The 14,839-nt window shown below is 37.3% G+C and overlaps 1 protein-coding gene across 2 annotated transcripts in view; it reads left to right on the forward strand.

The window, feature by feature from the left end:
- Nucleotides 1-14,839, forward strand: part of LOC107554349 (nectin-2-like) — a 172,709-nt gene that overhangs the window by 70,781 nt on the left and 87,089 nt on the right. The gene's annotated exons all lie outside the window — the stretch shown is intronic.

The following is a 14,839-nucleotide window of genomic DNA, read 5'->3' on the forward strand; positions in this document are numbered from 1 at the left end:
GAGAGAACAGCTGGTTATCCAGCTAAACTGTTTGACCTGGCTAGGAGACCATCTCAAACCAGTTAAGACCAACTTAGTCTGGTATAAGATGGTGGAACACTTGAGAGGAATGTTTATTATATTCATGTCATTCAGTACTGAGGAGTATCTATAAAACAGCTGAATCGATTAACATTTCACTATTTGAGCCTATTTGTGTGCGCTGTGATGTGTCTTCAGTTTTGGTAATTGTTTACTTATTAGACTATTGAAGTGTTAACATCATGCATCCTCTAGAGTGCAACAGTGCCCATCCACTTTTTCAGCGACGTTGGATCTGGAGGACTTTTTCCCATAGGGATTTTTTTTTAAGTCTTTGTTAAAGAGTTATAAGCCATGAACCAAACCAACTAGCTATGAGTTGAATCACAACATTACAAACATTATGAAATCAGATAAAAACACAAAGGTACAAGACTGTGTACTTAACGGTTTTAACGAGGGAAAGAACTACAGTCCCATGAAGCATTGTCAATGACAATCAAATTAAAATGTCCAATAAATATAAAACTATTGGTTTAAAAATGTTGATTTTTGTATATAGAAACATTTCTTGTTTATTACACACAAATACCTAAGTAGTTTGAGAGCGTATTGACTTGTTTCAATTCCCCGATTGAAGGAAATGTCTTGCAGAATCATGGGTAATGTAGTTTCTCACCAGTAATTCCCCTGTTAAAGTGGAATTGTTTAAAAAAAAAATTGAAATACTGTGAGCTAATGGCTTTAACAAAAGCATTTACCATTAACAACAACCTCATGGCTCACAGTAGGTCTGTCTTTATAAGTCATTGTTAAAAAATAAATTCCCCAATGGAAGAAAATGAATGGGATTTTTACTTCTGGAACCCAACTGGTGCACTCTATTGGAATCAATTGTGAGTCGAGTCTCCTGCGCTCTTGAGGTTTAAGAAGCTAGTCACTTACAAAAGTAGTTTTCTAAGTAGGCAGTAGATGGATAGGCGGCTAACTAGATTTTGGGACCAAGCTGAAGCGTAGAAAAACTGGATTTCAAGGGAGGAGGAGGAGATGATAGTGTCCCGGAGAACCGCGTGCCACTTAGCCGTATGGAAGCCTAATGGCACACTTCCTGTTTTAGAGAGAGAGGCTAGCCAGGCTGAGGATGAAAGGAGTAAAGCAAACAAAAGATAAAAGAATGAACCCTAAAGTGAAATGAAAGTGAAAAGAATCAGAAGACGGAGATGCAGGTAGACAGGCATGAATAGAAGAATGATAGAGATGAAAGACGGAGAAATATGGAGGGATGCTTGAGAGAAAGACACAAGGTGACCTTGAAAAAGGGACGGGAGGGAGGAAAATAAAGATGCAGGAGATGTGATCAAGAAGGAGAAAAGATCTGCTTGATGTCTGAGAGGGAACGGGGTGAGGCGAACAGCTTTAGGCTGTGTGTGCACACACTCCGAGCTAGTGTTTTATGTCTGGATGAGGGTTTCTCCCCTGGCGTACGCTTGACAGGGGGTGTGTGAGTGAGAGACGCAGAAACAGAGTGGGTTTATAAAGGATAGAAGATTACTAGGTAGTGAAAGACAGTCGAGGGAGGGAGGGCGAGCTGGCGAGGGCATGAAGCAGCGTTAGAAGGAATTTGTTTCACCATTTCACATTCAACACAGTGAGAACTTAAGAGCTGTGAAGAATGGTCAAAATAAAGAGAATGAAAAGAAAAGTACTAGAGAGGCTGAAACTAAGATCATAGACATATAGAGAAAGAGAGGTGAACCCGGGCCACCTTTACATAATTCCACTCTGAGGCCATTTTGCTCCAATCCACACAAGCAGCACGACTAATGGATTCAGAGAGGTGGAAGTGTGTGCGTGATGATCGGCACACACGCATTCAAGGTCTTCTTTATTATGGCACAGATAGCATCGTCGCGCCTGCAGGGAACGCTGAGGTCATTCGGTTAACGAGTGGGTACGTGTGCGTTTTCACACCCGGATTCTAACAAGCCCTGCTCACTACTTTCCCGTCACGGCCTGCTTTCAAAACTCCCTTTCTTCACCTCGTGCCCGCTTCCCCTCTGCTTTCACTGTGACCTTTCCCACCTCCGGGCCGTCCAGAGATTAAAACTCGGGATGGGCATTTTTCAAAAATATTGAATTTTAAATATCTGGGCTCATAAAGAAGGCATATTCGTTTATTTAAATGATGTTTAATGAAAAAGATGTTGTTATTTTTTTTTAATAGTCAAACGTTTGTCACCATTTCTGTACATTTCTGTTTATTGTGTTTATATTGTTTCACATGTTAATGGTGAGAAACACAATAATATCCACATGCTCGGGTGAAAGTTGGCTCCTCAGTCTGACAACAATAAGAACACGTGCCAACACAGACATTCCAGAGACACAAAGATAATGGTGTGCTAAGCAGAGTTTCTTCCAGCGCTTTGTGTTTTCTGTTCTTAAAGCACTCTCCCTCGAGGAAACTTAAGGGAAGCATATGTATCAGATAAGCTCTCTTCTCGGCTCACTCGGGCTACAGCTGTGCTTACCTGCAGGCCTGAATGCATTGATGGACAGTCTTTCCTCAGTTGACTGCTGTTTGGATTTCATGTGACTTCTCATTGTGGTGGTGATATTATGATAACTCAGTTTCACTGATTCGAATATAATTCCATTTTGTCAGATCATTTAGTAAGATCATTTTGATCAAAGTAATTCCAAACTTCGCGAGGGAGACGATGACATTCTGTGATCGAATACAATCAACTTGTTAATGCGCTCCACAGCACCACCCTGTACATTTAGTTATAGGATTTATCATGTATTCCCTGCATTTAATGCCTGCAAAGCAACACATAGTAAAATTCGAATAGTGTTTTTATTTTTTAAATAATAATTACAGATCGTATATTTGAATATTCGACTATTTGTGCACACCCTTAATAAAAGCTTATGACCTGCCTCAGAACTGTTGAAAAATAACTCAAAAGTACTGAATATGTAGGTGACTGACTGGAAAAGTCATTATTTTTCATTTCCTTCCTAAAGCACTGCAGCTCGTATTCCTATAAATGCCATAGGTTTGCTTTAAACATTGCTAGTAACCTTTTAAATTAATCAGAATAATTTTATTTTAACTACATTGTGTTTACAGCTCATTGGTGCATTTTGCTTTCTGCAAGAGTGTTTGTGTAAGTATGCTTTCATTTGGCCTTTAGCTTTTGTACACTTATGTTTATTTTATACAGTGCAAGTAAATGCATTTTTAATGTGTTTAAATGCTATTTGATTGCATAAAATGATTTTAAATGAGAAGGCTCTGCATGTGGAGGCTTTTAAAATTAAGTTCTTGCTGCAGTTTAGAGCTTCTAAATAGTTTAGATGCTGGTTTTATGTGTTCTTGTTGTTTTGTTCTCAATTCTTACATTTTGTCAAAGACGATCTGAATATTAGAATAGAAGTATTGGTTAATTATTTGAGGTGCATGCTGTATGTGTATATTGTGTGTTGATATGGCAGTTTTATGCTTATAATGGTAACTGCATCGTGAATGTTGTTTTTGTATTATTTTTAAAGAAATTAATCATTTATATTCATTTCTGTTCAGCAAGAACACATTCAATTGGTCAAAAGTTACAGGGATCTCTTGTAACATTGTAAATGTCATAAAACATTGTATTCATCAATGAATTATGAAAAAATGTATCACGGTTTCCACAAAAATATAAAGCAGCATAACTGTAATAATAAATATTTATTGAGCACCAAATCAGAATGAAATTGTTATGTTAAATCATATTATTTCACAGTGTTACTGTTTTGACTGTATTTTGAGTCCTGGTGATCATAAGCAATTTTTTAAAAATCTTACCAACCCCGAACTTTTGAATGGTAATGTCCATTTTAGATGATTTATTTTCTGTGAGCCATGATTTATTTATTCAACAAGCGAAAAAGGCCAGTATCTGGGGTTATTGGGGTAGAACTTGTGTATTAGTCATTAATCATGTTTTTTAAAAGTACTTTGTGTAAAAATTTTAGTGAGGAGAAAATTACTGCGTACCCTTTCAAGTAATTTCTTATTTACTGGAGTCCTTATAATAACTGTGAGACTTCGTCAGAGATTCAAACTCAAGAAACACATACTTGTGAAATTTGCACTGTGAAACGATTGACCTTAGCAAAGCCGCTCGACTTGACCCTCAGAAGTTCAAGTCGGCGCCATCCACGTCTCGCGCATGGCATCACGTGACTTGTTTAGATACAGAGAAGGACATCTGGTAGAAAAGTTGAGGCTGGCTGAGAGGAAAGTGGATGAAGTTGTTGATAGTGTGAGATTGTTTCATTACACAGCAGAGTGAAAAGTTGTAGTATTTCCTCAGCAACCAGCACGGATCAGCTCCAGGCATGACGAAGCAGATATCGTCCTCTTTTGGAAGGCCAAACAAAGTAGTTTCGCTTTCACAACGAAACACACAGCGCATTCACAACATGGCGGCGGCGGCGAGAATAAAAGTTACGCCTTCGTTCTTTGCGTGAACATTTGCGGCATTATGCAAATCTTCCCATATAGTGATGTAGATATGTGGGGGCATGTTTGAACGAGCCATTTTAGGTAGGTGTGGTTGACTCTTAACTTTTATAAAGAATATCTCTTTGGATTTGAGACTTTAGTCTTTGCAACTTTACAGATCTTCTTTATGCACCAAGAGCTTGTAACACTCCAAAGAGAAAATAAAAATTTAAATCGCATTATATGACCCCTTTAAACACGCCCCCACATGTATACGTCACTATGGGGGAAGATTTGCATAACACCGCCCAAATGTTCACGCAAAGAAAGAAGGCGTAACTTTATTGCTGCTGCCGCCGCCACCATGTTGCGAAAGCGAAAATACTTTGTTTGGCCTTCCAAAAGAGGACACGACTAAATCTGTGGTTAAGAACTGTTCCAGAACAATTCAACCCAAATATTCAGATGTGTGCAGCGCATTTTATGTAGGACTGTTTCCTGATCCTGGGAGAGTAGACTACAATGCCGGCTGTTCTGACTCACAGACTGTAAGTATGTTTTCATATTTAAAGAATTTGCCACTGATGATTCAAACGCGAGTTTTGAGCAGTGTAGAGCAAGGTTGTTTTCGTAAACGAAAACTAAAACTAAGACGAAAACGATTGGTCAAAAAACATTTTCGTAAAACTGAAATAAAATAAAAACATCAAAATAAATGAAAAACTAAAACGAAACTAAACTAACAACAGTTACTGCAAAACTAACTGAAATAAAATAATAATTATCAAAAATAAATAATCGTTTTCATTGTCATTACGTTCTCACCCTGTGGCGAAAAAATATATGAGCTGTGTGTCAGTTAGGGAAATACCTGTAAATGATGCATCATACATGTGAGGTTATCTGACGGAGAGACACAAAGCAGTTTAAAGCATTTAAAGGTCCTGCACGGGTCCTGTTTGGTAAACCTGCATCCGCAGTACATAACAGAACACCCGACCCGCTATCCAACAGCAGCACCAATTTAATTCTGTGCCCGACCCGTTTGACAAAGACCGCAACCTGAACCACACCAGCATTAAATAGGCTACTGCATCAGTAAGGCAAAATTTATTATTTTCTCATGTAACACAAGCAATCAACCCAAAATAGACATTTTATGTTGGTGCTTTGAAGAAAAACAGACAACCATACTGTAAACCATAAAAAGCTTTTGCCCACATCTTGCGACGCCAAAGGCTGTTTTGAACAAATGTGCATAAACTACGCGCTTATAATTCTTCATAGAAGAAAAGAACATATTTAAATATGCCTTTACTGTTAAGTGTCATTGTCTCTCCTTAAACTCTGCAGTGTGTGGCCGTTAGTCTTTTACAGAACCATTAAAAATAAAATGATGCATAGGCTACAGAAAACAGCAACGAGCGTTCTATAAGCTGTCATTCACTTCAGCTGCAGCACGAATGTGCAATGCTGCAAATCGAATGTTAAATTAACATTATTATTGCAAATAATAAATTTACATTATTATTGAATTTCATAAGTTCCACTTATGATTTTTGCACGTTTGTTCGCGGGAAAGTGAGCAAGACAGGACAGTTATGGTATCATGATTATGGTTAAATAAAACGAAAGACATATAATACAAAGAAATTAGCTACACACATTTATCATTCAGTAGTACGTTTTAAATATAATGTAAGTGCAACTTGTGTAGATTTAAAAATGCATGACTGCTTCATTTTGATGTGTATTTGTATACTTTTACCATCTAATCAATCTCAGCATGCTTTAATTTTGTGTCCCTAGACGTGTGCATCACTAAGTCTTTCTTCGGCCTGTGCTCTGAAAGTGATCTGTTAATTCTGCTAAACTTGAATTAGCCTACTAAAACTAAAACTGAAACTAAACTATATAAAAACTAAAGAGAAATGTGTTCACAAAATAAAAACTAAACTAAAACTAACAAAATTAAGGAAACTAATAAAAACGAAACAAATTTTATTGCAAATTTGAAAATGATATTAAAATAAAACGAATTTAAAAATGCAAAACTATAATAACCTTGGTGTAGCGTAGGGCTTGTTGTTTGTCATTTTTCCGATCACAAATGCAGACATGGTTTTATGTTTACGCAGGGCGATGCAACGCAACGCGTAAAAAGACCGTGTAAGTCATTATAAGCCATAATTATGTCCCCACTGGATGCAACAAATGCCTCGTTTATAATGAGTTTTCATGTTTTTGTCTCGTCGATCCAGCCGGGACACGGAATCACAGTATGGTAAGGGGCGTAACAGTTCCGTCACACGCTTGAGGTATTCGGCCAATCACAACACTCTGGATAGCTGGCCAATCAGAGCACACCTTGCTTTTCAGACCAATGAGCTTTGTAAAAATCTGCAAATTTCAGAAAGGCGGGGCATAGAGGAGAAACAGTAATGTACATTATGTGGAAAATAATGTTTTTTCAACCTTAAACCGCATAAACACATTTCATTACACCAAATACACCAAATAATGTTTTTTTAGCAACATCATATGACCCCTTTAATGGTGCACCTGAATGTAAATACAAAACAACATTAGTTGAAATATTTTACAGAGTTTAGTTCATGTGCAAATAGGCAACATCAGAATCAGAATGAGCTTTATTGCCAGGTATGTTTACACATACGAGGAATTTGTTTTCGTGACAGAAGCTTCCACAGTGTAACAGAATGACAGTGACAGAACAAAAAAACAGATAATAAAAAATAGAACAAGTAAATAAGGAATAAAAATATATAAATTGACAGTTGTATGTGCAGGTATATTACAATAGACAGTTTTTGTATGTACAGGTACTGTATATTATGTGCAAATTTGAGGTGTAGACTGAGTATGTGTGTTAGATAAATAAGAGTATGAGTGAATAAATAGTGTGTGTTCCACAGTTATTGTTAAGTGTTCATGAGTTCATGAGATGTATTGCCTGAGGGAAAAAACTGTTCCTGTGTCTGGTCGTTCTGGTGCTCAGTGCTCTGTAGCGTCGACCAGATGGCAACAGTTCAAAGAGGGAGTGTGCTGGTGTGGGCGTGATTTTGCCAGCCCTTTTGCTCACTCTGGATGAGGACTGTTCTTGAAGAGAAGGGAGGGTTGTACCAATGATTCGCTCAGCAGTCCGGACTACCCTCTGTAGTCTTCTGAGGTCAGATTTGGTAGCTGAGCTGAACCAGACAGTTATTGAAGTGCAGAGGATGGATTCAATGATAGCAGAGTAGAACTGTTTCAGCAGCTCCTGTGGCAGGTTGAACTTCCTCAGCTGGCGAAGGAAGTACAACCTCTGCTGGGCCTTTTTCACAATGGAGTCAATGTGAGTGTCCCACTTCAGGTCCTGAGAGATTGTGATGCCCAAGATGTTACAGTCTCTGTGAGCTCGTCCAGATCGGTGGCAGCAGCTTCAAAGACGCTCCAATCAGTGAGGTCAAAACAAGCTTGTAAATCCTACTCTGCTTCATTAGTCCATCTTTTTACAGTCCTTAATACAGGTTTAGCTGATTTCAGTTTCTGCCTGTAGGTCGGTATAAGATGAACCAAACAGTGATCAGAGAGTCTTAAAGCTGCTCGTGGGACAGAGTGATATGCATTCTTTATTGTGGTGTAACAGTGATCCAATATATTACTGTCTCTGGTGGGACATGTGATGTGCTGTCTGTATTTAGGCAGTTCACGGGAGAGATTGGCTTTATTAAAGTCCCCGAGAATGATTAAAACAGAGTCCGGGTGTTGTTGTTCTGTGTCTGTGATCAGATCAGCGAGTTTATGTAAAGCAGAGCTCACGTGTGCTTGCGGAGGAAAAAAATTGCAGGACAATATTCACCTTTTGTCATTAACGCATTCATATGCACATAATGTACTGTATACGTTAATAGTAACTTTTTAAATAGGATATTATGTTATTTTACAAATAACATCTCTGTGCTTTTTATTAACTACATACAGTAAGCTTATGAAATTTTGGTAAATGGCTTCTTCCCCTTAAATGTGGTTAGTTTGTCAAATATGGTTAGTAAAGCGCTTGACTTGAGCATCGCGTGACTCGTTTAATGAGAGAAGGACATCTGGGAGAGGAAAAGCTGAGGCTGGGTGAGAGTAGATAAAAATTTTGAAAATGAAAAAAGTATTTGAAAACAGGTTAATCAGACACATTCTTGAATGTGTATTTTGTCCTTGTCAGTTAAATTATTTCTGTTATCAATGAAAAACACTTTTTTTCAAGGTAATATTGCTCTGTGCTCAAAATGCGATGTGAATACAGCATGCTGAAAAGGACAATCCAATTATTGTTTAGTTAGCTCAAACCTCCAATAAATGGGTGTGTTTTTCCAAATGTTAAAAGGAATGCTGGACTTCCTTATGTGGCACTCAAAAGGAGAAATTTTGAAGACCGTACTGGTTGTTGTAATGGAGACTGAAGCTTTCAAGATGCACCATAAAAGTATAATATATAGTAGTCCATATTGCTCATGTACTATATTCCAAGTGGGGGGGGGGGCAATCCAATCCATTGAAAAGACCAGAATTAAAAGAACGATTTGTTTACTAGCTGGACATTGCTACCTCTTTCGTGAACTCATTAACAGTCTGTTTCCCACTATTGTAGAGCTATTGCTTCAGAAGACATAAAATGCACCTTTTTCATATTTCCAAGTCGTCATAGTTGGGTAAACTTCTATAGTTGTGAATGGAAACTACATCAAATATATATATATTTTTTTTATTTGGCCCAATACGAAAAGAAAAAATTTATTGATTGATTGTTTGAGAGATTGATTACATTTGTGATTACAAAAGAAAGAAAGATGTCAAATTTGCTGCCGCTTCCTCAGCTGTTGCATCTGTACTTGCAAGGCCCCAGTTATACTTTAGATGAATATGTATACAGTATATGTGGTGCCCATTTCCCTCTCAATAACAATAAAATGACAGCTGTGAGAAACCAGCAGTTAAAGGGATAGTTCACCCAAAAATGAAAATGGTCATTTACTCACCCTCAAGTTGTTCCAAACCTGTGCGAGTTTGTTTCTTCTGTTGAACACTAAAGATTATATTTTGAAGTATGTTGGTGACTAAAAGGTTGATGGTTGCCGTTGACTTCCATAGTATGGGAAAAAATACTATGGAAGCCAATGGCTACCGTCAACTATTTGGTTACCAACAATGAGGGCTGGGCGATTTTGCAAAAAATGTAAATCTCGATTTTTCTAGAATGTTTGACAGATTTTGGATTTTTTACGATTTTTAACTAGTCAGCTTGAAAATGTAACCACAACATGATTCAAGTCAATTTTTCTTTATTAACCCTCTAGTTAAAGAAAATTCTATTCTAAGTGCAGCACACATGATGTTGTCAACATGATGTAAACGTTAAACAAATCACTTGTTAAATATCTTTGCAGAAAATATGCATAAACTACAAGTACATATTGTACAAACTTGTCTTATACATATTATGTGTTCAGAAATAATACTTGCTTTTAAAAAATTTCAAAAGTCACGGTAATTCAAATAAAAAATGACTGAAGGTATAACACCAGTAGACTATCATTAACTATAAATGTTCTGTAAAAACAACAGCAGCTTTCAGCCTGTCACCATGATGCAAGCATGAAATATCAGACATACAGTAGTAGTTCTTTACAGGTTTTTTTATTCGATTGCGCTGCTTTTCCATAGTTTTTTTCTGTGTAAACATGGATATGTTTGACGGTTGCGCTCGCGTCTCTTGCAGCGTCTCATGCATGAAACGCCATTCTAAAAACACTGCGCTAAAGTTAAAAGAAGTTCACTCCCATCTTCTTGAATGTTTTTCCTATTTCACTGCCAACGTCGCATCTTTGTCAACACAAAAGCGTATTCTGTGTGAATGGTATTAATGGTCCTTCACCGAGCGTGTCACACGTGAGCGGTTAATCACGTGCGCCGACATGCGGTTGGATCGTTAGTTTCTCTTTACTGTTATCACCGGCATATTGTCAAATTGTCTAATTCTAACATTTGGTAATATTTCTATTCAAAATCGCGATTCCTCGATTTCTAAAAAAATAAAATAGTGGCAAAACAGTCAATTTGAATTAATCGATAAAATCGGGAAAATCGCCCAGCCTTACCAACAATCTGCAAAATACCTTATTTTGTGTAAAAAGAAGTAAACGATGACAGATTTTTTATTTTTGGGTGAACTGTCCCTTTAAGAGAGCATATGCTCATAGTGATGTGAATGTTTGCATGAGCTCTGCAGTTCGGCACTCCAGTAAAGTCATGTCATGTCATGTTTTTTTATATAGCATTTTATGCAATAGATTGCTTTAAAGTAAACAGTGTTACGGTATTAAATATGAAAAAAAAAAACAGTGTCAGTGTTGCTTTCAATTAGAATTACACTTAATAGATCAGCTTGGTTTTACTTTAGCACACTTAACTATTATATAATCACCAAGGACCAATGGTAGTTCGAAGGCGTTTGTGCCTGATGAAGACCTGATGGTTGAAATGTTGTACATGTTTTAATAAAGTTTTTTTGGAGCAGTCACATCAGTATACGGACATTTTAATTTATTTTTTGCTTGTATTTGCTCCATTTTTGTCCTGCACCTGAGAAACAAACTATTCTGGACAGGAGCTGTTTCAAACTCCCAAAATTAACTCATAACAAATTTTTTCTACCCAAAATGACCTCCAATTGAACATTGCCTCATTTCATTCGAAATGACGTCACACCAATATAGTGTTATAAAAACTAAAATATAAATAATAAATAAAAAACCTTGCTAGATTTATGATATTAATAACTGTGGAAATGCATCATCACAGTCTGTAAAATGGGTCCATGCAATAATCATATGGACCACTTTAATGATCCTTTTATGGTGCTCTTTGAAGTTAGAAAGCTTTAGTCCTCATTGGTTTCTTTTTTTTTTTAAATGTAATTATAATTTGATATTGTTCAAATCCCCCATGGAGAAAAGTTGTACGTAATGGCTTGTAAATAGTGACATAGACATAATTTTAATTACTAGTGGAACTAATCCTTTACACCTAAATGTATATCTAACATTAAATATTTATGCTAGTTAGTGCGCAAATAGGTGGCGCCCCAAGGAAGAGTCATCCATGCGGTGCATATATATGAATATATTAATGACTCTGAGGTTAATATCACACATTATTCAACATAAGGACCTATGAGCTTTGCATTGAGTACATAAAGCAAGCTTATGTGCTTTTTCCAAATTGCTTGTGCCCCTGAAATGTGTTTGTGTTTTATTTAAGAGCCTATTTAAGGGCCTGCTTTGGTTCATTTGTCATCCTTAAGTAAAGCGTATCAAATGTAATTATAATTTGATATTGTTCAAATCCCCCATGGAGAAAAGTTGTACGTAATGGCTTGTAAATAGTGACATAGACATAATTTTAATTACTAGTGGAACTAATCCTTTACACCTAAATGTATATCTAACATTAAATATTTATGCTAGTTAGTGTGCAAATAGGTGGCGCCCCAAGGAAGAGTCATCCATGCGGTGCATATATATGAATATATTAATGACTCTGAGGTTAATATCACACATTATTCAACATAAGGACCTATGAGCTTTGCATTGAGTACATAAAGCAAGCTTATGTGCTTTTTCCAAATTGCTTGTGCCCCTGAAATGTGTTTGTGTTTTATTTAAGAGCCTATTTAAGGGCCTGCTTTGGTTCATTTGTCATCCTTAAGTAAAGCGTATCAGCGGCACGCAGACACCCGACTGTTACAGAGGTATTAAAACCAGTGCAAATAGTAGATCAGTACAGGAATATGAACAGAAACACTTGACCACAAAGGGAGGCTGTAGAGCATGCTGGGTATGCATACAAATGAGACCGAGAGCTGATCCATGTTTGGTCTTCACTGTATTGTTCTCATTTTCTTTCCTTTTTTCTGAAATCCGTGGCATTCTTTCATTGACCCCATAAAAAACGAATGACTAAAACATCGTACAACTACATTCAACCATATGACTCATTTGTTGATGTGTACGGAGGAAGAGGGAGAGAGCAAAATAGAGTTATGAGCCTAAGATAGAAGGAAACAAAAGAGGAGCGAAGCCGAGAGAGGGAGGTAAAGAGAGTGAGGGAGTGAATAAATACTTTGTGTTTCTGTTTCTTATTCTGCCAAGCTGGTCTTGACAGGCCATTGTGTACCTTCGGGGGGAATTCTGCTAAATAGAGTCACACGCAGTTCCTCGTATAATGAAAACACACACTTCCTGACATTAGAGCGCTGGATACGGACATGAACTGAGCATATGTGCACGCGTTTGCATACCTCTATCCTTATGTGATTGGCATGTTAAATCGAGCTTAAAAGTAAACACCCACAATGGATGCATTAGTCAAATACAAATAACGAGCAATACTTGTTGACAGAGAGTACTATTTAGAAGGTTTAGATGGAAATGTATATAAGCATAGTAGTAAATAAATCTTCTGTTTTTCCTTGTTGTCTTTGTGTAAAGTTTGTTTCTGGTCTACCATGCGTTCTTGCATTATTATGACAGATATATAAACATCATTAGAATGCTTAATTGAGCGTATATAGACGTATCTGTGCTGTTAAACCACATGTAGTGTTATTCAGGTAAATGAGCTAGCTATAAACATAAAGAAAAAAAGATTTTCTTCACTGTTGCTCTGCGTTGACTGTACTTGACCTGAAAGAAAAAAACGACCATAGAAGACGACGCAGCCTCATTTTCAATACTGCCAAAACTTAAACACTTGACTAAGGGTATGTTTGCATGACAATGATGTACTAAGATGTACTGAGTTTTTCCTTTTGCAGTTTGGAAAAGTTTCACTGTTCACATGGATCCACAAAAATGGCTAAAACGCTGTATTATGCATGACAGGCCACTAGTTGGCGATGTTACTTTGTAAAGAAATTCCTATAGACTTACCATGTAATACGCATGTTTTCAAAAACTTGCACTTTGAAACCCGTTTTCAAGAGTTTGCTTTTTCAGGTCCCCAAAAAGCTGTTGCATTGTAAATGAACAGCCAAAATGCATAACATTTTCCATTTTTAGTGTTGATCTAAAGCACCTCTTGTGGTGTACTTAAGTTGCAATATGAATTGCATTTTGACACAATCATGCATGAAATCAAGCTTGTGTCATAGAGCCTCAGGGAGTTTTAATACAGACACATTACAGTACAGTATGAGCATTTGGCATCCTCTACAGTGTGTCGTATACTTTTCAGTCGGTGTTAGCTAACAGATCTGATTTATAGGAGGTTTGCGATCCTGAGGTCAGATCGATTTAATGCCTTTGTGGAACATAAACCGAGTTGGTTCTTTTCAATGCGGTGAAGGGGTGTAGAGTGAGTGGACATTGCATTTGCATTCCAGGGTATGCGTTTCTATAACAGAATCAAGCTGTATTTGATAGATTTAATCCTCTCCGAGGTGCATGTAATTTGAGGTCTGTGTTTGGAGCATTTGAGCAGGCTGATGTATCTGTAGCTTGTCGAAAGCAGCTGTTTTGTGAATGCGTGTGTGTGTGTCTGTGAGCACTGAGCCATTCTTTATTCCATCAGTATATATGGAGCAGCTCTCATGCTGCTCGCTGGCCTTTGACTCCTGGAGGTCTGAGCTGGAGGTCTCTCGCTTCTGTCTCCGCAGGAGCTTGCTGGAGTCCGCCGAGTAGTTGAGCCAAAACACGGGTTGTTTATTTTACCCTGCCTTTGTATACGGAAAAGAGAAAGCCAGTGAGTTTTGCGAAACTCGAACTTTGCGGTCTTCCATAAGTGAATGCTGTGCCGAGTGCCGACACAAAGATCACCGTCTGGGATCACAGCCGACATTTTCAAAAGCGGAAGTATTTTTATTTTTTTGAAAGCATCGTGATATGCACCACAATGCAGTGCGAGTTTATCCTGATTAATAATAATAAATGTGCAATTATTTTCTTTTATAGGCTTTAACCTCCTGTTATAATATAGTGATCACTTGACTGTTTTGTTCAAGGACGAGATACCGTTTTAAAAGCAGCATAAACATTATTTTGATGATTTTTAATAATTTATGCACTTAATTACGCACAAGTCAAGTGTGTAATTTAATTTTCAGTTTGCAGAATCCATCTGTTATTTGTTGAGAGATGAGTTAGGTGGTGATGCTGAGAAAGTTAAGACTAATTATATCACACACGTCCAGCAAAAAAACGATTCAAATTCTTTTCATACTAATATGAGGCCTTGAACACTTAATAGAGATGTAAATGACTCTTTTATCCC

The sequence above is a fragment of the Sinocyclocheilus grahami genome, unplaced genomic scaffold (assembly GCF_001515645.1).
Source record: "Sinocyclocheilus grahami isolate Dianchi unplaced genomic scaffold, SAMN03320097.WGS_v1.1 scaffold498.1, whole genome shotgun sequence".
NCBI classification, from domain to species: domain Eukaryota; kingdom Metazoa; phylum Chordata; class Actinopteri; order Cypriniformes; family Cyprinidae; genus Sinocyclocheilus; species Sinocyclocheilus grahami.